This window comes from Cyanistes caeruleus, chromosome 5, assembly GCF_971803275.1.
Source record: "Cyanistes caeruleus chromosome 5, bCyaCae1.hap1.1, whole genome shotgun sequence".
Lineage (NCBI taxonomy): Eukaryota > Metazoa > Chordata > Aves > Passeriformes > Paridae > Cyanistes > Cyanistes caeruleus.
In genome coordinates, this window is record NC_141705.1 from 36,632,399 (window position 1) to 36,656,902 (window position 24,504).

The 24,504-nt window shown below is 36.4% G+C and overlaps 1 protein-coding gene across 4 annotated transcripts in view; it reads right to left on the reverse strand.

Moving 5' to 3' along the window:
- GALNTL6 (polypeptide N-acetylgalactosaminyltransferase like 6) overlaps positions 1–24,504 on the reverse strand; it is a 424,227-nt gene that overhangs the window by 273,163 nt on the left and 126,560 nt on the right. The window contains exon 1 of one of the 4 annotated variants that reach the window (XM_023924965.2): positions 7,513–7,840. The exons of 2 other annotated variants lie outside the window; for them this stretch is intronic. The gene's annotated coding sequence lies outside the window, so the exon portion shown is untranslated. Of the gene's footprint in view, positions 1–7,512; positions 7,841–24,504 lie in introns of those variants that run through there. One more of the 4 variants, XM_023924966.2, reaches the window with a different exon arrangement.

The window sequence follows — 24,504 nt, forward strand, 5'->3', positions numbered from 1 at the left end:
ATTCGATGTCTCAGAATTCTTTTCTTATGTGGGCACTGGATAGTAATTTCCATTGTCTAAGAGATTCTCAAACAAAGTTCAGAGGCTGCTGCAGAAAACAAGCCGATTAAACATGACTGACAGGTTTACATTCTTGTTCAGTCATCTTAACACAAAGCTGATAAGGAGACCTCTTGCAAGGTGTTTGGAAGCATTACAATTTCTGTGCTTTGCGTGAACTCAATGCAGATTTACTGAGACCAAAGACAGTCTTCCTAGTGCTTCCAGCATACTGAAGTTTGCACCCCAAGGCACTAAAACTTTTGGTGGTTGTACATGTTCACCGATCACCGTGGAAGTTTGAGACTCATCTGCTTAAAACAGTTCCTAGGCTCTGAGCTGAAGTCATTGTTTCATTTCTCTATGTAAAGTCAGAGTGCATATATACTGCATTTTTTTCCCATTCTCCACCACACCTCTTTTTACTACTATTAATAGTTCTTAGTTTTTTTGGATTTTCACTTTATTTTTTGTTTAAGTCTAATCCTGCTTTCTCAATCTGACTTAGCTCCATACTTGTTTCATACTCAGGTTCCCAATCATTACCTTTCTTGTAAGAGTTTTTAAGTCAAGCTATTCCCATATTTATTCCTTTTTTATGTGACTCTCGAAAAATGACTTAAATTGAGAGAGATTTTACAAAATAGCACTGTTTAATATATTCCTTTCACGTGAGAAAAAGTTTTTCACTCTTACTTCCTAGCAATGGAACAATAACGAAATGATATAAGAAATATCATATTAAACCAGATTAGATTTTTCTCAACTTTAAATGAATCCAGTCAACTGCAAGAACAGGTAAATTAATAACACCAAAATAAATAGACTATAAAATAAATACAGAAAATTTAAAGGATTTTTCATATGGAGTTCAACAATCAATTGCAGACTCATGAAAATGCTTCTGGAAGTTCCTTTCAGGTATAATCTTACCCCACCTCAAATCCGGACTGGGTATGCCTGAATCACATTTGCCCTTGCCAATTTCCAATAGCAGAGATTGCACAAGCACTCAAGGCAATTTCTTTCAATATTTCATTATTCTTGCAATTAGGGAATTTCCTCTTTCATCTAACCTGTGTTACTTGCCATAATTTAAGCCTTTCATTTCTTTGTTCTTTTCACCAGGGGCAGGAATGACGTATTTCCTTTCTAGCAGCTACATTTTCATGGACATGAAAATTGTTTTCTCTCCTAGATTAAATGTTCTTATTTTTTAAAGTTCTTCTTAGCTGTTGTTGCTGACCCTGAAGTATATGAAACTTTGAGAACAGCATTACTTTGTTAGTAATTGGATAAGGCTAAGAATATCCGATATAAAATGCTTATTAAAAACCCCCAAACAAACCAACAAGAAACATGATTATTAAATGGATGAAGAACTAAGACAAGTACCAGGAGGCTACATTTCCTAAAAATAAGCAAGATTAAGTTATTTACTGTAAAATACTTTTTCTCTCTTTGAGAATAAAATAACCTTGCATACCCATGTTGTGCTTCATGAATACTTCATAGTTCAAATCCAACCTAAAACTATTTTATGAAGCAGCAGTGAATTCCCTTAATTAAAGTGGGCAAATGACTGAAATGTTTATAAATAATTAAGATAGTCAGGATTAAATTATGTTATAAACCTAAAAAGACACTGAAGTTTAACAGGACTCATACACTTAAAATTACCAAGCTACTAGCAATTTTGATCAAACATGTCTTGTACTTCTGGTTGTACCTGAATCAATGCTGAGTTTTCCCCTAGCAGTGAAAGCATATTGAAAGAATTCACATATGCAGAGAAATCCATCCCCATGTGGGAAAATAAGAACGAGTGAAAGGAAGCAAGAATTATGAGAGGTTCAAATCCAAACAACGACCTTTTTTTTTTTTCTCTGAATCAAAAACTTTGATATTGGACAAAACTGATGAGATCCTCTGCCTAATGCTATTTAAGATGACCTTTCCATTTTATGCCAATAGTTTTCAATTAAAAAACCAATCACAGTATATTTCACTAAAAGCAGTGCTGTGATTAGTTAAATCTAATTTTATCAATAGCCAGAATGTGAAAAGCATATTAAAGTATAGGAGAACAGCTTTGATTGATACACCGAGTTTTAATTTCTAGTTCCTCGTCTCCCACTCTTTTGGTAGGAAATGAAGGTTACACATCATTGAGCAGGGTAAGCTACTGAAGCTCAAATGTAGCTTCTAAGATTTGGCTTTCAATTTTGCCCCCCCCCCGTTCTATGGAGACACCAAATTGACAGGTCTGGAACTATGAGCAAAGTTTTGAAACATAAAATCCTTTTTTTTAAAAAAAACAACAAACAACAAAGAAAGATGAGCATTGAATTTAATTATCATAGTTCTTTTGGAAGAAGAATCTACATACCCCTTTGCTATGGACTATTTTTATAGATTTTGAAAAAGTCCTCCTTAAAATGCAAAATAATTATTTTCCAATGTGAGTTTACTTCCTGAGTTAATTAAGATATCCAGTTTTCTAAGAACTAGGACCTATCCCACATCCAAAGCTAGGCGTTTAAATTTGTGTTTACATAAATGAGTGTAGTCATTCTATTTTTCATCAGTATGTACAGCTCCTACAGATGTTACCTTTTAAGTCTGAGAATGCTAATGTTAGTTACTATACCTAAACATCTTGTAGCTCAGACCATCCTGTGGCATTGCACCAAGGAATTCAGCCTAAGACTATGCTCAAGAGCCATTAAATGCTGCAAAAAGACATGGCAACCAGAGAAATGTTACTACACACTCCCCTTTGAGAACAGGTGAAGTGAGGTGTGCCAGACCCTTGCCATGACCCCCTGTCTGAAGGCCAGTTTCCAGCAAACTCCAGGCAGCAGAGCCTTCTGCAGCCTCCTGCTGGGCCACAGCTGTGGTACCAGTTAACCCAGGCCCTGCGGAAGCTTTCATCCCAGCAGGCTCACGTCTGCCTGCAGGCTGGCTTTCACCAGGCCTGCCTGAGAGCTTAGGAGAGTCTCCCTTCTGTCTTTGCAAAGTCTCTATGCATAAACATAAAACACTTTTATTCCCTTCACACTACCTTGGCTGAACTCAGTGTCCTTATGTTCCCCAGCAGAGCTGATAGCCAGCTATGCTTCAGTGGCTCTAAGGCAAACTCCAGGGCTCCCTAAAAGATCAATTCTCTCTACAAGCAGGGCCATTATTACCATGTAGACACAGAGGAAAAATTATATTGTGACAGCTACCACCATGAAGTAGCTGGTCTTTAAAAACTGACTTTTTACTGATGACTAGTTACAATTACGGGGATTAATATTATTAGTCCCCCTTTTCTCTTAGATGGATATTTCAATACCCAAAAAGATCTGAACTTCAAAATTTCTCAGATCAGAAAAGGAGTCAAAAAGGAAACACATTAAATTGTCAGTTTAATATATATTAGAATCCATGGACACATTAAATTTCACTTTTCATCTATGAATATTAAACATTAATGAGGTTTCAGGTACAGAGATATTAAAGTGAAACATCAGAGAGCTATGACTTAGCTCAAATGCAGAGAAAGGAAGGAAGCTAATAAAGGTCAAAACCACAGAACTACCATAAAACAGAACATACAATAGAAGAAAAAGAGTAATTCAAGAAAACTTGATATTAAAGGGGCTATTAAGAACTGTATACACATTTTCACAAGAAGAATTTTCATGTAAAACACAAAGAAATGGGAAGTAATTAAATACATAGTTCCGTTCATGTATAATATTCAAACTGAGACACAACAAATATTTCTTGAGTTACTTGAGAACAACTTGTGGAGGAAACTGAATTCCTAAGCACAAACAAAATCATAGTAATAGCTGCATCCACATCTCCCTTGTTCCTCCCATGACTCCTGTTTATATATAAAAATAATAATGCAAAAACACAGACACACAGGGATTACACAGAAAGGTTAAGTTATATGCCCTGATTGCATGACAGCACACACAAAATACAAAGAAAGAAATATCTAAGAATAAACAGGAAAGCAAAATATCATAGGCCAACCAAGTGACAGCATACTTTTTGTACATTTATAATTGATCTTTCTTCCTCCATCATTTATTCCACACCTCCCTACAGGTATAAAAGCAAATACTCCTTTCCTCCACTCTGAATATAAAAATTTCTAGTTATAAATGAAAAAACAATCTGGGAAATCTTTAAAAGTATTGTGTAGCACATTTGACAGAAATACAGTGAGGCAAAATTCAACACTAGCTGTTCCATAGACAAAAAAACACAACAACCTGAAAGTCACAGATCTCCCTAACTTTATACAGCAACTAGAACTGTTTCTAAGTTGTACTCATGGATGTAACTCTGTAAAATCAGTCACAAACATATGATGCCTAGCACAGCACATTCTGAAGACTGTCAATAGTCAATTTAACTGAAAATTTTCATTTCTAAATGTTCTATTAGCAGTCTGATAGATATCTTTTCTATTATCACTCTGATATATGGTGGCTTGGCACACATACTATACAATAAAATACGAACAGTGCAATAGTAATTTGTACAATATCTCAGAATTACATTTAGAGATAGATATATAATAAGGTATTTTTATTACCTTACAGCATCTATCATTGTATCTGCAGTGACCAATCTATGTGTCTTCAAAAGATAGGTATCAGTATCTGTAACTTTAGATCTTAGATAAAGCCAATTGAAGAAGCCCATCACGTAGGTAAAGTTGATCAGGTCACCGTGAATCCTAGATGAAACAAAGCTGACAGAATTTTCCTCCAAGTAATTTTCTGAACAGCAAAATCTGAGCCTCCAGAAACACCTGTGCATAGCCATGTGCCTCCCTGAGTTTAGACTGGTGAAGCCTGTTAAACCTCTTATTGCAGGTGAATTATCAAACCCAGTCAGGGTGAAGGAGAAGGAATAAATTGAAATTGTGCTCTTTACTGTGCTCAGCATGAACCATGTTAACAGAAGGAAAACAAAAGGATTTAGTTTTCTGTTACTAAATTAAACACCATCACCCCTGCATTCATACTAAGTGCAAATCTACTGAACAGAAGATTTCTTTTTAAACAGAATTTCACAGTGCAAGCAAATCTTAAGTTTTTACCACGGTCAAACTGTCAGAAGTATTATCAACAAGAGTTGCAATTAAAGTTTTATTGTAGATACTTCACTAGGACAGTGTCTAACATCCCTAGTTAAGAATCATAAGCCTACAATGCTCAGCAGCAAAATCTAGTTTTGGCCCAGATGTGTTTACAACTAAAGCAAATGAGAAGAGAAATACAAGCAATGAGACAGTATTATTCAGCATGGAAAATTATGTTTTCAGTACACTATGAACCTAAGTAGTGCTAAATTCAAGAATCCATCATCACAAAACAGGATTTCCTTTTTAATTTAGGAGTAGTTATGTTATTTCATATATCTGTACCCTCTGCTCCTCTGAGGCAACACAAAAGGAAGACCAAGGTTTATACTGAGATCCATGGACTAATGAGAATTAGTATTTGAAGATTTAATAAAAGAGCTGGGGTAATCTCCAAACCACTTGGGGATTAAAATCAAGAAGAGAATGTTTAATGTTTTATATTAGGGACAACAATGAGACATAGTCAAGGCACTAGTCTTTTCATTGTTCTTCGTCATTTCTAAGGAGAAAGAGACAACAGGGACTGAGATGCTAATGCTTGAACAAATAGTCAGCTCTATGGATCAGTAGAAGAGGTTGCATGTCCCTGAAAATATGGGGAAAGAACTTTAAGTTTTTTGATTTGTCTCCAAACAAGATATCATAACACTATCCTTAAATCAGAAATAACTCCTTAGCTTGCTGATTTTTCTTGTAATTGGTCTGGAAATCTTTTAAGGCACAATTTTCTTTACACAAATCATTAAACATGCCTCTTGGGTTTTCAGAGTCAACCAGACCCATGGACTCCTGCCTCCCCAGTACCTCTATGTCACTCATGGCTTTGACGACAAAGGTGATGACACCAAACTACACTGTCAGTAAAGGCCTCATGTCACTCTGCTCTTCCTGGAGAATATGCACGTGCTGCAACTCTTTGTCAGGTCTGTATTTCACTGATTGCCTGTATCAAGCCTGCACATGCAAACCCAACAGAAGGTGCATCACTTGGGCACGACAACATCTTCCCTGTAACATGTCCTGATTTGGTTCAGTCCTTCACCCATTCCATTTTGGAATGTAAACATGCACCAGGCCTGTGTCCACAGTTTCATTTGCATAAGCTGCTCTGTAATCACTACCATTCATTAATGATTAAGGCAGTACTTGCCATCCATCTATGCTGAGGTATTTGTCAGTCAGATGGTCTGTGTTTAGTACCACACATAAATAATTCAAGAACAGCTTCTTTTAATATTTTGGCCACCCAATTCCAGTTCAATATACAATTCTCACTAATAGTGAGACTAGTTCTCCTTAAGCTGACCTGAAGAGGAATTAAGAGCTTTAGGAGAAAGTTATAAACTAGTCTTTCTCATACCACAGGGGACAAAATGCCCTGCAGTTATTGCCAACAGTTTCTTCTGAGATGAAAAATAATCTCTATCTAATATCAGTCTCTGCAGCAAGTGCAACTTAAGGAATTCCTTCAATAAGAAATTCAAATAAAGCAATTAATTTAACTCAAGACTCATTCAATTTCTGCAGCAACTGACTATAACTTGTTTTTCATCCAATTATGTTTTCTACATCTCTTTAAAGGATGGGATCATCCTTTGATCGATCACCAGGTTCCCATAGCTAATGTACATGTGGAAAGAGAAAATTCACTGCAGAAAAATCTTCTGGGAGAATTTAATCTGAATTTTTATTTACATATAGCTTTTATCTTTTTCAATGCTTTTATATTATTTGAAAAACTGTGGTTCTCAAAACATAAATCAGACAACCATAATGTGATTGTTACGATTGCTACACTAAAATGTTTTTCACAAACACTATCTTAGTTACTGTGGTGGCAAATAATCACATTACAGTCATCTTTAAATGTTTCACAGTTGTTAGAATGAATTGATACATTAGGAATCTGCACTATGTAAGGTACTTTTAATACTGAATAGTTTTGTCAGACTCCAACATCTTCCCCTGTAGTGTCTTGTCAGGGAGACGCAGACCTTACCCAAGTGACCACCATGGCCAAAGCAGGCCCATCCATGGGCTTGGGGCCAGTCCCCAACCCACAGGCAGCCGGCTCATCCCTGGCTCATCCCTGTGTTCCAGGATGATACCATCCTGCCATCTCAGCCTGGCTCTCCCCTGATCCTGACCCTCACACCTGTGTGCTGCTGGCCTGGCCTGGCTGTGCCACCAGGACCCCAAAGAGTGGCCTGGGCTGACAGCTGGGCACATGCTGCCCTTCACCACTTCTGCATCAGCAGTATCACTCGCTTTCCCAAGGTCAAAAAGCCTGAGTGTACATTTAAAAATATGTAACTCACCAGAAAGCTGGAGGTACCCTATCCACGGGAATATAAATCGCAAAGTGGGTTGTTATATAAATGGTAGTTAATACGTAGCACAGTAACTACTGAATTAATGAATTGTTACATAATGTGAAGTAAAATCAGCTAAAAAGTTAACAGCTGCCACCACCCTGGATCACCCTGGTGACTGGAAAGTAAGGAAGGTCAGGAGTTCTCTCCAGAAAGGCATTCTTGTGGCCCGGGAGCCATCCATCCGCTCGGGTCTCGGCGGGATAAACCCAACAGGCAGCAGGGCTCAGAGCAGAGCGCCTGCTCGGGTGCCTGTCCAGCGCTGCCTCTGCCAGGCGCCAGGCCCGCGCTGAAACAACAGCAGACGAGACCAGCTTTCTGTGAGGCACCCCAGTTTATGGTGACCCAGAGGCTCCCCCAAAGCACCTCTGGTGAAACCACACAGGCAGCTGACTTCCAGACCCAAAATGAGTCATTTACAAGGGAAACACCGCACTGCTTAGGCCATAACGCGCTCAATTAAATTAATGTTCCTGAAAAGAAATGCCATAAACAGCAGTCTTTCTTTGAGGAAAATACAAGGCTACACTCAAGCAGTGTAGCAACTATGCACTAAAAAGCAAAAGAAAGACCAGACATCACAGAATAAGCTTGCCTTAACACATCTCAGTCATAAAAAGGGAGGAAAATGGTAAAAAAACCCAAACAATAAGGGAAGGGAAAATCATGAAGAAAAATCATTTGCACCGCATATAAGTCTGAAAATCAGTACTGAAAAAAATCCTGTCATCTATCAGAAAGATCCAGATAACTGAGATATTAATAAATGAGGCACTACATGAAAGTGCTGATAAATGATGTAGTTTGTTGCTTTTAAAAGGGTAATAGTCTGACAGAGTGGGTTGCAGATAATGAAAGGTGGCAGGTTATACCTGCAGTAACACTTTTAAAACTGCTTGGGAGTACTTTTGGGCAAGGGAACATGGCCTTTTATAACAGAGAACCATTATCATGCTTTTGTCCCTTACCAGCTAGCCCACATACATTTCTGCAGAAATTATATCTTAATTATCAATTCACCTCCAGTGTTTTCCATCCAGATGTTTTGTTTTGGATACCAGGAGCTGCACTGTTAGGATGCTGGCCACTCTGTAACAGATGGAAGTATCAATAATTTGGGGTATTACATGCAATGTAATTACATTAAAAGCAGTGCTTGGACAAAGTGTTAAAGCAAACCAGTCAAATGTCAGCTGTCAAATTACATCATCCAATTTCTCTGTTCCAAAATACACGTTAAAAAAAAACTGAAAAAAATAGAAAAATATATAACTGTTTCATATCTGCTAAACAGAGTGGACTGACTTAAAGAAAAAAAAAAAAATATAAATACATTACCTGTAACTCTCCTAAATTTTATTTTGAATTTCAAAATCAAACACTCAAATGCCAAGACAAGAGGTATTACTGTAGTGTATAGCTGAGCACTGAGGTGCACACAAATTTTCATTACTGCAGTTAGTTCACAAGGTTTGAATCACCAGTAGGTATATTTCAATTCTGGTACAGTAAATACACATAAGAGACACAGAAATACTATTTAAAATGAATTAAAAGAATTAAATTATAAAAAGAATTAAATCTATAAAACAGTCTTTGCAGACATAGGAATAAAGCCTGCACTGTCTATCATTTATACATAACCACACATAACTACATGGCCTGGATGCGTATTTACTGACAGCAGAGAGAATTTAAATGCCAAAGGTGTTTCCTATACCTTCCTCTTACTTTCCATACCCAATACCAGCACTACAAATACAACAGCAATTCAACCACAAATACTGAAGTACTACAGCTACTATACAGTCAAAAATGTTTGCAGACAGAATAAAACCTTTGTGGTCTCTACTAGATTCTAAATACCATCTTATTGTTTTCAGCATAATTCTCACAACTTAGTGTAATACACACGTTCTGCACAAATCTGTATCAAAGCTGTGACCTTAATTTGACATTAGAGTTGCCTTTGGAAAAATGTGACCTATGTTTCAAGAACATATAACCCGTGAGTAGCTGCCACAGGTAAGGTGTTGACAGGTTATTGGGATGCCTGTCACCTTCTTAGATGGCTTACACAAATGTCAACAGTGGTGAATGTCATCTCAACATAAGGACTTGACCCTTAAAAGAAGGTTTTGCTAAAGAGCATTTCTGAAGTGACACTGTGTAGTGCAAGTTATAAGAATCAAGAAAAAATTATTAAATGAAGTTCTTTTCTTGCTTAGCCAAGATTTTCAAAGAGGATCTGTTCATGTAAGAAAAGATGTGCCTCTGAGTGCATCCTAGACCTTCCTGGTCTAAGGAAGTGAGGACAGAGAACAGACAGAAGACTTACTATGTGTTCTCACTTCTTGTGATGATTTAAAACTTTCATATGCCCTGAGCCCCTGATCTTTTTTTGCGAAGCTCATGCTCCTTATTTTATATAAAAAATAAAGCCATCTGCTCTAAAAAAAGGTGGAAGTTTATGCCACTGAAAAAGTAAATGCATTTTTTTCTACAAAAGAAAGTATATTTTTGTTAATGTTTTAAATTTAATATAATACTTAAGCCAAATTAAGAAGAGGTAGATGTTTATCTTAAAACAATGTCGTTGTTGCAATAAGAATGCCCAAATCTTCTCTTGGCAACAGTAGCACTGGAACACAGGTACTGATGACTCACATACTCTTGAAAGTTTTTTCATGTTTCCTTTGTGGCTCCTCTAAATAACAAATTTCAATCAAGTTTCATAGCAAAACTCTCACAAAAACTTCAACCGCACCCGAGGGACGAATGTTACATCTGTGATACCATCCACATGCTTTCCTTACGCATTTGTTCCTATGACTTTTGACTCTATTCTTGCTCAACAAGCTGAAAAGTACTCTTTTGATCACAAATCTGTCTTGAAACTAATTACTGCTTGGTGCATACTGTGTTTTCCAAGACTGCAAATATTTTTAAAGTCAAATTGAAAGGGATGGATTTCTTATTTTTAGAACAGTTGTCGACTTTGTTTTTCCAGAGCAGATACATAATTAAAAAGCAAAATTAAGGAAAATTATGACCACAAACATAGGTATAGCATTTAGGCAGATATTATGAAATTACAAATGCATCCAGAAAGAGAAATTCTTGTAGGTCAGAACAAAGCCTGATTAATAGCACTGACAACTCCATTTTCTTTTCTTATATGCTGAGTATCTAATAAACTCACATAACAGTCCTTGCTATCTTACACTGCAGAAAAGTACCTACTCAAGGAACGTGACTGACCCAAAATGTGGGGCCCACAGCACAACAAAGTAGAGCCACTGACTCCATCTGTTCCCTAGAGAAGTACATCTTATTTGCACAGATGGGATGAGTGGGACTAAGGAAAGAGAGTTGAATTTCCAGCTGAACTCATGGAAACAGTCCTTTTAAAAGAAGAGGATGTTTTCTACTGACACCATATGTCATGTATTGATGTCATATATTGAAAAATACTGGGCAAAGTGTCCTCTCTGCCCAATCCAAATACTCAGCTTGAACTGTAAGGACACTTTCTCCAAGTGCTTTTAAAATTGGTTCTTGCTGTAAGGTTCCTCTGCTGTGCCTACGTTTGCTATCTGCTGTATCCATGAATGGGTTAAGCTTGGTGCCTGAGTGCTAGCAAATGCTGAGGGAATGTCCAGATGAGTGACAATGGGGCAGAGATACTGGGAGACCCAAGCCATGTATTTCAGAGTTTAAACGTGCCAATCAGATTATTTAAAGAAGAGATGCTGAACCAAAGTCCCAAGACTACAAGAGTGGCCAGAAACTCTGAGTAGAAACAGCTAATGCTTCTCTCCTTAGGCTGAGGGTTTTGGAACAGTTTAGACCAGCAGTGTTGTGATCACATGTATGGACTTGTTTTGAATGACGAATTTCAAATTACATATATTATTGCTGCTTTCTTCACATAATCTCTGGAGTTCTGGTCAAAGTTTGGTTTTTATCACTTTTGTCCTTCCTCAAGTCAGGTTAAGTTTCACCTATGAGAGTACATTTCTTTTACTTAAAATTGGGCAACACTACATTGCATCATATTGCAGAATCCTCTCTTTCTGTTTGAATTAAATTAGAATAACCAGAATTTATTTACAGTTACTTTTCAGATGTGCCAAGAAAGTTAGTAAGTAATAGAGTGGATTTGGAGCTTTTACACAGGAGCCACGTAAATAACTTAGCTGCTAATACCACTTTGGACTGTGACAAGCATAATTATCAAATCTCAGTCTTTCCACCTGTTCTTCCTTCAAATTGTCTTGAACACCTCTGAGTGTCCTACAACAACACAAGGCTCCTGTGCAGGTATCAGGAAAGCTAAACTTGTACTCTCACTTCCTCAGGATCTGGTGAGACAAAGAGAGAATGTACACTGAAACACGACAGTTATAATCAAAAGCTTTATTTGACATGACCATTGTGGGGTTTTTTTAAACAACTTTTTACTTCAAAAAAGTGTATTAATATGTAACAGACCTAAAGTAACAAATTATTTCAGATTTTTGCATAAATATATTATGCACATGCATAATACACCTATGTAAGATATACATAGTGTATCTATAATATTTTTCAAGTTATGTCTGACCTTTGTTTATGGTGATTTACTTATTATACAGTATTGCGTTGCATCTTGGTAGATTTTGTTAAAGGGGTGCATATTTAACTGTAAACTAACAAAAATCTACACATGCTCAATGCTTACGGAATTATAAAATGCACACTACTAAAGCTCTACAAGAAAGATGATGAACCACCACATTTCAAAACTGAAGCACAGCAGCTTGCTTGTGTTATTAAACATCTTACACACTGTGACAAGTACATGACCTTTCAAAGATCATAGAATGTTTTGGGCTGGAAAGGATTTAAGCACCATCTCATTCCAACTCCCCTGCTATGGACAGAGACACCTTCCACTACACCAGGTTGTTCAAAGTCCTACCCAGTCTGGCCCCCAACACTTCCAGGATGAGACAACCACAACTTCTCTGGGCAACAAAGTGCAGTGCATCACCACCCCCACAAGAAGGAATTTCTTCCTAAAACCTTATCTAAACCTACCCTCTGTCACTGTAAAGTCATTACACCTGCCTGTCATTAAAAGCCCTTGTAAAAAGTCTTGGACTGGAAAGATAAAAAGTGTGAATACTGCTGATGGAAAGAACGTGTGTTTCCAGACTAGCAAACAATCGTAAATCTACTCTGTTTCTGTGCTTTTGTCTAAACACACAGGCTAAGGAACACATTCCTTCATTGTGTCACATTTTTAATTTTAATTTGATACAGTGTCAACAGGACACAGTGAATTATTATTGCCAGTATGGTAATGCAGAATGCAGTTCATTGGACATGATCAGGTCTCAGGACTGACATCTGTCAGGTTCTCAGCCTAGCAGCTAACTGTGTGACTGAAAGTGAAGTGATACCTTCAGCAATTCCCCACCTGCTCACAACCATTATTAACTCCTGTAATACAGTGATAAGAGTAGAGACCAGATCAGGTTCCAGAGTGAAGTCCAAATGTAGTGGATGGTCCAGAAATCAAAGTGGAAATGAAAGGGATGAAAATTAAAAAAAAAGAAAGAAGGATCTGCTCTACACATGTTGACAGTACAGAAGACAGAATATATGGAAATGTTGTTTCCAAATGAAATTTTTTTGTCATTGACCTAGAAACTGTTATTCCTACTTCTGCCATCATCCTCAGGAATATTCCAACTGATTTGTGAAAATACATGACTATGCATGCAGACATAATGATCAATTTTTCCTCTGTTCACTACTCAAAACAACACAAAAGAAATTCCAGATTGCTTGAAATGGAAAAAAAAAAAGAAAAAAAATTATAACACAAAACACTTTGAGGTCAGGAGTGTCAAAATGAACCATTTTAAACTTTCAAAACCAATTCTGTTCAGCTCAGTTCTGATGCTGTACATCACATTGCTTATAGTGCCATCTGAAACGTAAAATTGAAATATATTTAATCAAGAGGATTCTAGATTTGAAATAGTCATTCAAAATGTCTTCATTTCATTCATATGATCCCCAGATAAGACCTAGATGACACGATCCTGTCTGTGGCTGGCTAAATCCCCATGGGCTTACACCCAAGAAGATAAATAAATAACAAGAGAAATACATGATACATGGATGATAGAATTTGACCTGTCTGAACAACCTCTAGTATATTTTAAACTGAAAACTTACCAGCTTCATACATCGTAATACTGATACTATTATTTACATGCTCATTAAGGTAAATAATATGCTGCAGTTCAGTTGTAACAAGAACTGCAGACAGAGCAAATACAAATGGTGAGAGTCATTAGTGTCAGGGCAGTAATTTTTATTTTTTTTTGGTAGTGTCTGAAGAATTATAGGAGAAGATAAACTGCACTTGAATTTTTTTTGGTTTAGGTCTTTCAGTCATAATCGTTGTACCAAAAACTCAGTGATGCTGAGACTGAAGCATGTGATATAGAGTACATCCATAATCCTTAAAAAAAAAACCTCCTGGAAGATAAAGAACTGAATAGGCTGTACAGCACATAGGTCAAGCTTTCAATAATGAGTTCAGCTGCTTTAGTGGCTGTTGGGATAGATTAGACAAGCTTTTTCCACAGACTTAAAATCATCAATATATACCACTTTCTTTATCAGAATTCTGCAGATGCCTCATTTCCTTCTCTGATAGCATTACTATACTCTCACAAGAAAATACTTCTAGTCTCAGGTGTCAAATTTCTGAATGACCCACACCATTCCATCTAATGCAGATTTATGAAATGAAAATAAATAATGCCTTTCTGTAATTATTGTGGAAGCCCTACATTTAGCACTTCTTTTGAGTCTTTTGATTTAAAAATTTAATTTGTTTATCTCAAAGTGATTTTATGATCATCAAGATGTTTTTCACATTTCTGTCTAAAAACTTTATATTAAAATTCTGCCTAGTCTGAAAAGTTATATTTGTTAGAATAAGAGCAATGAGAACTACCAAATGCATCAAGACCTCTATATTGAGGAAGAATTACTTATATTAATATTAACAGTTCATGATAGATTCTTTCACTAGGTATCTTCCCTGATCTTTTCAGCCCTGTCCAAAACAGTGGATAAAACACTAGTTTAGACTCTAATACCTAATTCCTATTAACATTAGTAACAAGAAGCATCAGTCTACTAAAGTGAGAAAAAAAAAAGAAAATAAATTTTAGGGATTCTACGCTAAATAAAACTTAAGACGATGATACCATAAAGCTACTGAAAATGGATACTGGACTAGGTTTTCTGTGAGGCACAGGTTTCAAATATTTATTTAATTGTAAACCTTGTTACAGGGACCACTGGTCCTGTAATTTTACTATTACAGAATTACTGGTGTAATTCTTTAAACCTTTCAAAGTTAAGGCTCAGCTCTAAAAGTTTCTCATGCTATAACATTACAACAAAATATACCTTTGGATTTGTATTAGTACTGTAATGACTTACTGCAATAATGATAGTTATAACTTCCATGAACAATACTTACAAGGTATTATGAACAATAATTATATTATATATTCTATAATAATATTAATTTATATTATATTATTTATATTATTATATGATAATAATATTTATATTATGTTTTCTGCAGAAATAACAAAATTACTTAAAATCAGTTATTAATGCCTTGATGAACAACTAAGAATTGGTAGAAACATAGGTAGAAAATAGGATAACATCAGTATTAAAATTGTTTTAGCATTTGTAATGAAGTTGATACAACAGAATACAAGAGCTGCCCTTCAAACCTTCATTTTCCTACCTACAAAAGAAAGAAACGCTTCAAGAATGAGTCTTTTGGGCACTATGGCAAGCCTAAAATAAAAAAATCAAACCCACAAACTATAGAAGAAGAAGTTGCTTTGCTAAAGGCAACCATTTAACTGAGTTCTAAAAATTTAATTTCCTATATCCAAAGAAGCAAAATCTTCATGGGAATTTTCAAGATACCCTGTCTCAAGTTATGAATTTGATTTTAACACGTGAGAGCTATTTATGATCAAAACCCTCTCTGTAAATTATAGTAGCCATCTTGTATCAGAAGCCTGACTACCAGCAGCCATTCTCTGTCTGGGAGTCTGTGACAGGGGAATCAAGAGCTTTCTACACTTAACAGTTTCACTGTACAGGAGTGATATGTTTCCTACCAGCATGGCCATTAACTCTGAACATCCATTTAATCAGGAGCTGATGATAGGGAACTGGGTAAATGTCAGCAGCAGAGCAGCAACAGGGACAGATCCCATTTTCTGTTTTAAATGGCATGTTTCTTTGCAGAATGGAGTCAAAATGGACCACCAGGACCAAAACAAGACCAGTAAGGCCAGAAGTCACTGTGAAAAGTGACCAAATGCAAAGACTGAGGTGTAGAGAAATAAACCTGCTGTTATGGTGAAGTCTGACATTCAAAAGCTGGATTTCAAGGTTCATGAAACACAACATCTGTAGATGACAGTCCAAAGTGCCTCTAAAAAAACAGATCTTCAGCTTCTCTTCAGCATTCTTATTTCAATTTTTAAAAAGTAAAATTCACAACAGCATAAAGTGCTTCTCAGTAAAATACTCAATTGCTAAGTCTGTGCTCTGCTTTGTTTTATTAACATGGAGCCTTTAAAGAATGGAAGTAATTCACAGCTGTGGAAACATAAGAATACGGGCATTGGGCAAATAGTAGCACATACCTCAGTGACAAAGTAATTTAATTTTGAAATGCGCATAACATCTTTTACACATGTGACTCCACCAAAAGGCTATCTTGAAAGGCAGATCAGAAATACTCGTGATGAAAGCAGAAGAAAGAGATATGAGGCACTTGGTAGGTCAACTGTGCTCTGGTAAATGTTAAAAGCAGAAGTGGTCCTCATAATTTTGATACCCATTATAATATTTTATTCTAGCATTCATTCTAAACCAGTAAATTACATTATCTTATCAAAGAAAAGACATATACTACTGGATGAATGCTTCTTTATAGGTGATTTTATCCTTCAGACTTACTTTTCACTTTACACTATTTTCATATTTACAGCTTGGAGGCTATACATAAAAAAATCTGCAACACAGCTGCACTGATTGTGTATACATAAAAGTAATATAAAAAGGAGTTTTATCTCAGAGCTGCTTCTTTGTCTCCCAAAGCCTGATTCCCCATAGCCCAATCTGCATTTCTCAATAGTAATCTTGCTATTACTCATCCTATTTCCACTACCACAAAAACCTGTCTTGCTTTTTATCCTCCCCTGCTTCTGACATTGATTAGGAGAGGACTGTCTGTATGTGTGGGCTTATGTAAGTGTGTGGTTTATGTCTAAAAGTATAGTAACTGCTTTATCTTAATTATGTACTCTTAGTAATCACTGATACAGAGAATTTATTTTAAATTATATAGCAAAGAAATGCCACCAAAATTACTTCCACTGGTTTTGTTTCTTTTTTACTTAATAGAAAACTGTGAGTAGACAGACACCCATAATTACCTGAAGGTGGATGAAGTATTACTGCCACTTTTCAGTTAGTATTTTCTTCAAATCCAATAGTAGAGCCATAATAAAATAATTAAAGCTATCTGGAATGGATTTCACTTCAATGACCCTTTTATAGACATTATTTTGTTGTGTACTGCAACATAAATGAAGCTTACCTGGGGAAGGTATTTCCAACCAGCAATTCCCAGAGATTTCTGTAGTCTAGTTAGGTAAAGAAGAACACTTAACAAGTTTTTCTCAGGGACCTTTTAGCTCTTCGTTCTGCATGGTATTGACTTTCTCTTTTCAAAGCTCAACAATCGCAACATTGTCACACCTTGAGGACTCAAAAGAAAAGCCTTTTCTTTCCAAAGAAATGAACAAACCCTTGAAGAAAATGAAGTGCACCACCTTTTTCTCAGATCTACAATGACTGAATCACAAATATCATACAATATGAGCTCACAAAAAAAAATAAATTCTGAGTAGTTTGCTTTAAATAATCCTTATTTCACTCCTACACACTATATTCAAAATCTGGATAATCATATAGCTGGATAATAGCAGTCAGGAGACAGTACTAGACCGAGAAGCGGATTAATGTTTCTTGCTATGTTGTTACAGACTCAAACTGTTGTAATTCACTTGAGCTCTGTGTATAAAGACTTACATGTTTTGGCAGGTATATGTGATTCCTTCCTTCTATCCCCTAAACGTTGAATGTATCACAGTTGCTGTATTTATTACATAAACATAAGCCCTCTTTGGTGAACACTCTGAGGCAACCTGTACAGACAGAAGTGCTCTGGAGTTCAGGATCCCACCAGGGGAGGGAGGAGAGCTTTCGGAACCAGCAAGATCTCAGCACTAGAAGCGAGAGATGGGGCACAACCCCCTATTCTTGAGCCGGCAGTGGGGAAGCTGTGACCTCTGCTGGGTCAGAGGCAGCTCTGACCCAGCAGCATGGGTGTTGCCAGCAGGGACAATGCCTACCTTCACCTGGAGATAACTCACCCCCACAGAGCAAGAGTGACCAGGAGCAGGCAGTTCACACATGCAGAATATGGATAACCTACCCACTCCAGAGCTCAGCTGGGATCATCGGCCTCTGGGGAGGAGCTCTGGTGTGGTATCCACTCAGTGGGAAGCCAAGCCATCTCTGCTCACCAAAAAGGATGTACTGCCCCAGCCAGAGCTCCTAAAAACACACACAGCCATCCTAGTAAAGGCTGCAGAGGGTACTGATTTCCTTCAGTGGGCTGTAGCAGACAGAGCAATCGTGACAGTGACCAAGTGGATGGCCTGCTTAACCTGGTAGCAGAGTTATGGGATGAGTTAGGTTAAAGAGTACTAGAGAACAAGAAGGGGAGATACACTATTCAAAGCAAGCTCTAGCCTACCTCAGGAGCAGCCACTAGAAATAATTCAAGATCAAGGGGATCCTCTATTGGCCCCTCCGCAAGGAAAAGGCAGCAGTTGTAAAGAAAGGAGCAAATGGCGGGTAGTCCATGCTCAGAGTGGCAAGTGCAATCCTTCACCCACTTCACTTCCCACAGGTGCACAATAACTATGAGGTTTTCTATGTCATGGATGAGTAGGAAACTGCTGGTCAAACTGAAGGGAAAGAAGTAAACAGGCAGAGCTCATGTGCACAGGTGACCTGGAAATAGTATAGAGATGAAGTTTGGTTGTTTAGAGGTGAGGAAGGCCAAGGAGAAGCTGGAATGAAACCTGGCAAGGGATGCAAAGAATAACAAGAAGATCCTTGTTCTACAGATTTGTGAGCCAGAAAAGAAAGGTCAAAGAAGGCTTAACGCCTCAATAAATAAGGATGGTAAACTGGTCACAGTGGATGATGAGAAGACTGACATACAAAGCCTCATAGTTATTGTGCATATATTGTCCACTTCTGTGGGAAGTGAAGTGGGTGAAGGATTGCACTTGTCACTCTGAGCATGGGCTACCCTCCATTTGTTCCTTTCTTTACAACTGCTGCCTTTTCATCAGTTACATGACCACTTGAGGAATGGGAATCTATGTAAGCCTGTGGGACCTGATGATACTCATCCCAGAGTCCCGAGGGAACTGGCTGAGCTAAAAGACTGCCAAGCCACTGTCCATGATGTAGGCATAAATGCTATCATTGAGGGTGAGGAAAAATATTTCATGGAGAAACTTTCAGGAACCCTTGGAATTCTCTTTTGGCAAAGTCCAAAACAAAGCAAACAGTTATCTTGTTTGGACAGCATATATTTGTGGAATCAGCAGTTAAAAACATTTAATACTTATCATACATAAGAGAAGAATTAGCTTGCTTTTTTTTTTCTTTTTTTACACTCAACTGTATTCTGAAAGGTCACAAGATAAGTTGCAATTACCAATTGATTTGATGTATAATATATTACAGTAAAGTTCCCTCCATTAAATCAAGTGTTTACTATGTCTGCATGGGAAAATCTTATGGCTCCTAAAGATGTCAGTGTGTTTCTTAGGATACAAAGGTGAGTACTGAAATGAGTACAGCAGACTTATTCAAACTAAGATGAAAGCATTAGCTGGAGAATTAATGGCTCCATCACAAGCTAAGGAATGAAGTGACAGGTGACAGTGAGTATGTTTGGTTACAGGAGAATGTTGTACTATCTGAAGAGGAGAAAAAATTATTTAGTGGTTTTATGAGCTTTTAAACATCATTTTTCAAACTAAAAAACCCCCAGGTTTTTAAATTCTTCATTCCAAAAATGAACAAACTAAATACAAAATGAGTTTAATTTTTCATGAGCATTTAGTTTAAAAACAACCATTTTTCATATGCTTATGCTCCAACCCAAAATAAAAACTATCTATGTATAACTTGTAAATTATAATCTTTCACTGCTATAAATGCTAAAAAACATGCCACCATTTTATTTTCTAGAAAGGCTGGCAGCAGGAAAGCAGTATAAGCTGGAACTTCAGACACTGGCAAGTAAAAATTAAATTTATACCTTCTCTGTTTGTGAATTATTAGATAGTGTAGGAGAAGTCATGGATATTTGATATCCAGTAAGCTGCCACATCAGCTAGTCTCACATCAGCCATCACAGTATGTATTACTTCAGCAGCCTCATAGTCACATGGAAAACTTATTTTTTTTAACAGATCTCAAAATTCTAAGGAAAATCATGCTCATTCACACCATCTAAGTAAGAAATGTTTCATCCTTTTTTCGATTTTTGCTAATTCAAGAGTTTACTAACTCAAAATTTTTTACAGGATCTAATTATTAAAAAAAATTTTTAAACCTCCAAAAAATCCTTGAAAGAGCAGAAGAAAAAGCAGAAAAGCTCAGAGTATCAATCAGCTTTGTGTGTGCAATTAAACACTGCTAACAACACACTTGCAACTAAATTGTTGCAAAGTGAATTCATTTTTTGTAATAGAAAAAAAATTAAGATAAGCTATTATTAAAGGCATTATTAAAAATTATACATATTTGTTTAGAACTAGTAACACACATTTTTAAAAAAAAAACAAACCCCAGAAACATCTAATTTGGTGGTCCTGAAGCAAACACCTTTATATAGATACACATATATATAGATACAGCATCAGACAGCATCAAAACATACTTATGTTACACACGCAATTCTTCTTTCAAACAGACCAACTGTAAAAGTTCTTGATCTTTCTCTGGAAACTGTCAGCAAAAGCTGATGTTTCCTGAAGTTAAAAACCCAAATTGAAACTATGTGAACTGGACTGAGACCAATCTCATTTCACAAAGCTATTCAGTGACCCAACGAAGAGCCAAAAAAGCTCTGATAACTAATCATGGTGACCTTATTTACACTGGTTATTTCATCATGATAGATTATATATCCTATTGCCATTCTCTTGAGCTACACAATTTCCCAAAATAAATAAATTGTAAAGTAAATTAAATCTTTTTTTAAATAATGCCAAGCTGTATTTGTTTCACTTGGAGGACACTGAGAAAAATCAAAGATTAACCAGAGTAGAGAGATGAATTCCTGATGTGGAATTAGATTCACCTGTGCTCTGAACTCTTGCAAAAGGAAATAAAAACCATGAATACTGGTTAAGCAGTATCATTAAAAATAAAGAAAACAAAATGTGGTGGGTTTTTGCACCTGTTGTTTTCACTTCCAAGGACCTTATGCAGTTAAAAATGTAGCCTCTAAGCAATACAACCTTACCACAGGGTTATCACAGATTCACAGAAGGGCTGTTGGAAGGGACCCCTGGAGGTCACCTCATTCAAACCCCTGTTCGAGAAGGGCCATGGAGAGCAAGGTGCCCAAGATGATGTCCAAAGAGCTTTTCAGTATCTCCAAAGGTGGGTATTTCACAGACTCCCTGGGAAACCTGTAATCCAGGCAGTTTTCTTTCAAAAACTCATTTTTTCTCATCCTTAGTCTAATTTTTCCATAAATTGTCTTCCAGGACCTGAGTTAATGCCCACTGATATGCTGTCCCATCTTTATTGATTTGTGCTATAAAAATCTCTCTAATTTTAGCTCTTAAAAACCCCCTATGACTTGTTAACAAATTAATTTTGTCAACTTTGAAATGCTTCCTTCACATTAAAAAAAAAATCTATCTCATTTTCAAAAGCTCATTTATAAAAACATTATAAAATGTTTCTAGTTTTCAGAACTCAAACACAACGCAGAAAAAGAGAATCTGTCTAAACCTGTAAATTACAAACCAAAGCATTATTACAATTCCTAATGATGAAGTAATTGAAAATTAGCAGTTTAGCATAATTTATCTTTGCAGTATTTTACAATGCAAAAGGGCACCAAATTTGGCCTAATTTTCTACACATGCAAAATGAATATCTTCCAAAGACTTACAGGGAAAGGACAGAAACAGTGAAAAGAAACCATTCTTACCCCTTCTATGGAAAAGAAACTTCTAGGGGAAAAAAAAACCCTTTCCCAACTAAGAATATTATACACTAAACATTCAAAGGTGATTGTGATGTCTTGGCAGGAAACATTATTTAGGGCATTGTAACAAGTCAGTAGTGCTAATTATCAATCATGGTTAAGCCTCCTTGTTAACAACTAGATTTTTATGAAAATATATTTAGTATCTTTATTATTGTACAATATCTACTATTCGAAATACACAAACCTTATTGAGAATGGCTTCAGATACACAATAAATAAAAACAACTTCACCTCTTGAGCTTGGAGGAGGAGGTGAGGAGAGGGGAAGAGGCCCAATTCACACACACCCCTCCATAGCAAGGGAATGTGCAGTTTTGCTTCCAGGTGATGGCAGTATGGGTTTATCAAGGTATTGCCTACCCCCTATCAGGTAAAAATTATGGGATTGAGCATTCCCAAGTAAAGAAGAAAGATGAATTCACATGCCCTCTGAATCCTGTATTTCAAGGAACCATAGTCCCTCAGTTTGAAATATGTAGATTAGATGTGAAATTGTTTGTCAAAGCCTTCACTAGATGTAATGACATAATGAATATTTTTTTATTGATGGACATGGAATTTTACTAGAATTTATTGCTGAAATTAGGCAAGGAAAAGAGATGGTTGCCTCCTCTGGGAAATCATAGAAACTGACAGATGTTATTTCCAATTTTAAACTACTTTGAAATTCCCATAGCATTAAAATTCCAAATAATCATTTTCAAGTGTGTATCTCTACTCCAAAATCAAATAAGAAAATAGACATTTTATCTCTATGAAATTAAAATTCATGATGAAAGAACTCCACCTTGTAGCCATTATCTCTGCCATACAAATACATTTGCAGCTTCATCTGCAACCAAATAAGCCATCAGTTAATAAGGTACCCTCCACACATTTAAATATATACCTAATATTAATGGTCCCTAACTACTCCTGAGACAACAGCAGGACTGATGATAAATTTCATCAAGTTAAAGTAATTTCCCTTCTATCTTTTCCTTTCCATGTCTACTTTTGCCCTGCTTATGAGGTAACGTTATTCTTGAACTTAAACCACATTTTTTCCTATTGTCTGGTATGCAAATTATCTTCACTGCCTAATGACTGTATTTTGGATCAGGTTTTCTAAAGGAGAAAAAGGAATTAAGTCACAATACCTTCCAAATGCAATCTCCAGCAACATAGGTGAAATCAGGACCCTATGAAGTCATTTGCCTCATTTCTATATTAAATCCTGCTTCCACTGTCCTGCTTCCAAAATATCTCACCTAGTGATCACCATCAGATCAAATTGTACCGATTGTCTTCCCACTCTGTTCTTTTGCCTTTTCTTCATAAACCCAGTCCTAGATTCATTCCCCTCATCTCCTAATGTGTACTCATCTCCTAATCTTCTAAGATTTTGTATCCAATTGTCTCCCTTCCTTTTCCCATGTAAGTTATGACGCAGACTTTGTGTGCCATATATTCAATTTTAAGCTTGCCTCCACAGACACCATATGTTTCCAACCTACTAGTCCACAGGACTCTGCTCTGATATTCTATAGAATGACCAAGGTTAATAATGCAAAGTGACAAGCAGACCTTGTTACCTAGGAAGAACTGAAACATTTTCATTGGGAATACTAAAAAGTGGTATTACTAAAAGTTTTAAAACTTGCCCAACTTAGGGCCTATGAAGCAGACAATAAGGATGGATTTGATAAAATCCCCGACTCTGAATAATTTTACCTTCCTGTTTCAAAGTAGGACAGTAAGACTATTAAAGTAAAATAGTATGTATAAATAAGCAAAATACTTTTTTCTCTACTTGAGGTTTCTGAAATATGCATTTTGCCTGAAAAATCTCCAAATATTCAGCCTGATGCAGGTATTTTACATTATGAATTCCTACCATTATGCCTTATACTCAGTAGCGTCGTTAGCCACTTAAAATAAAAAATCCTACTGAGAAATACTGAATAAACCTAACAGACATTTCATCAGTTCTACTTACAGTAATTGAGTGCAAAATTCTACAATCTATTACAGTATAAACTGTTGGACTTAAATCACGGAAGTTCCTAGATTGCTCTATTACAATATTAACGGTCAAAGCTGACAAAAGGAACCTCCTGTCAAAAATACTAAAAATCAAGTCGAGATTTAAAAGTATTTGGCACAGGAACTGCAATTATTTTAACAAAGCAATGCACACTTCTGCCATACAAATTACTTTCAATTATCATTATTTCATTAACTAATTTGCTGGTTTTAATGATATCAAAAATTACATAAAGGGTTTTTGTTTGGGTTTGTTTTTAATGTAGTATTTCAAAACCTGAGGTTTATATAGAAATAATGCATAATTTTTCTTAAAAAAAAACTATCTCAGAATGTACTATTACACCCCTATTTCTAAAGAAGGCTACAAATTTATGCATGTGTACATGAATATATATACACATATATATGAAGTGTGT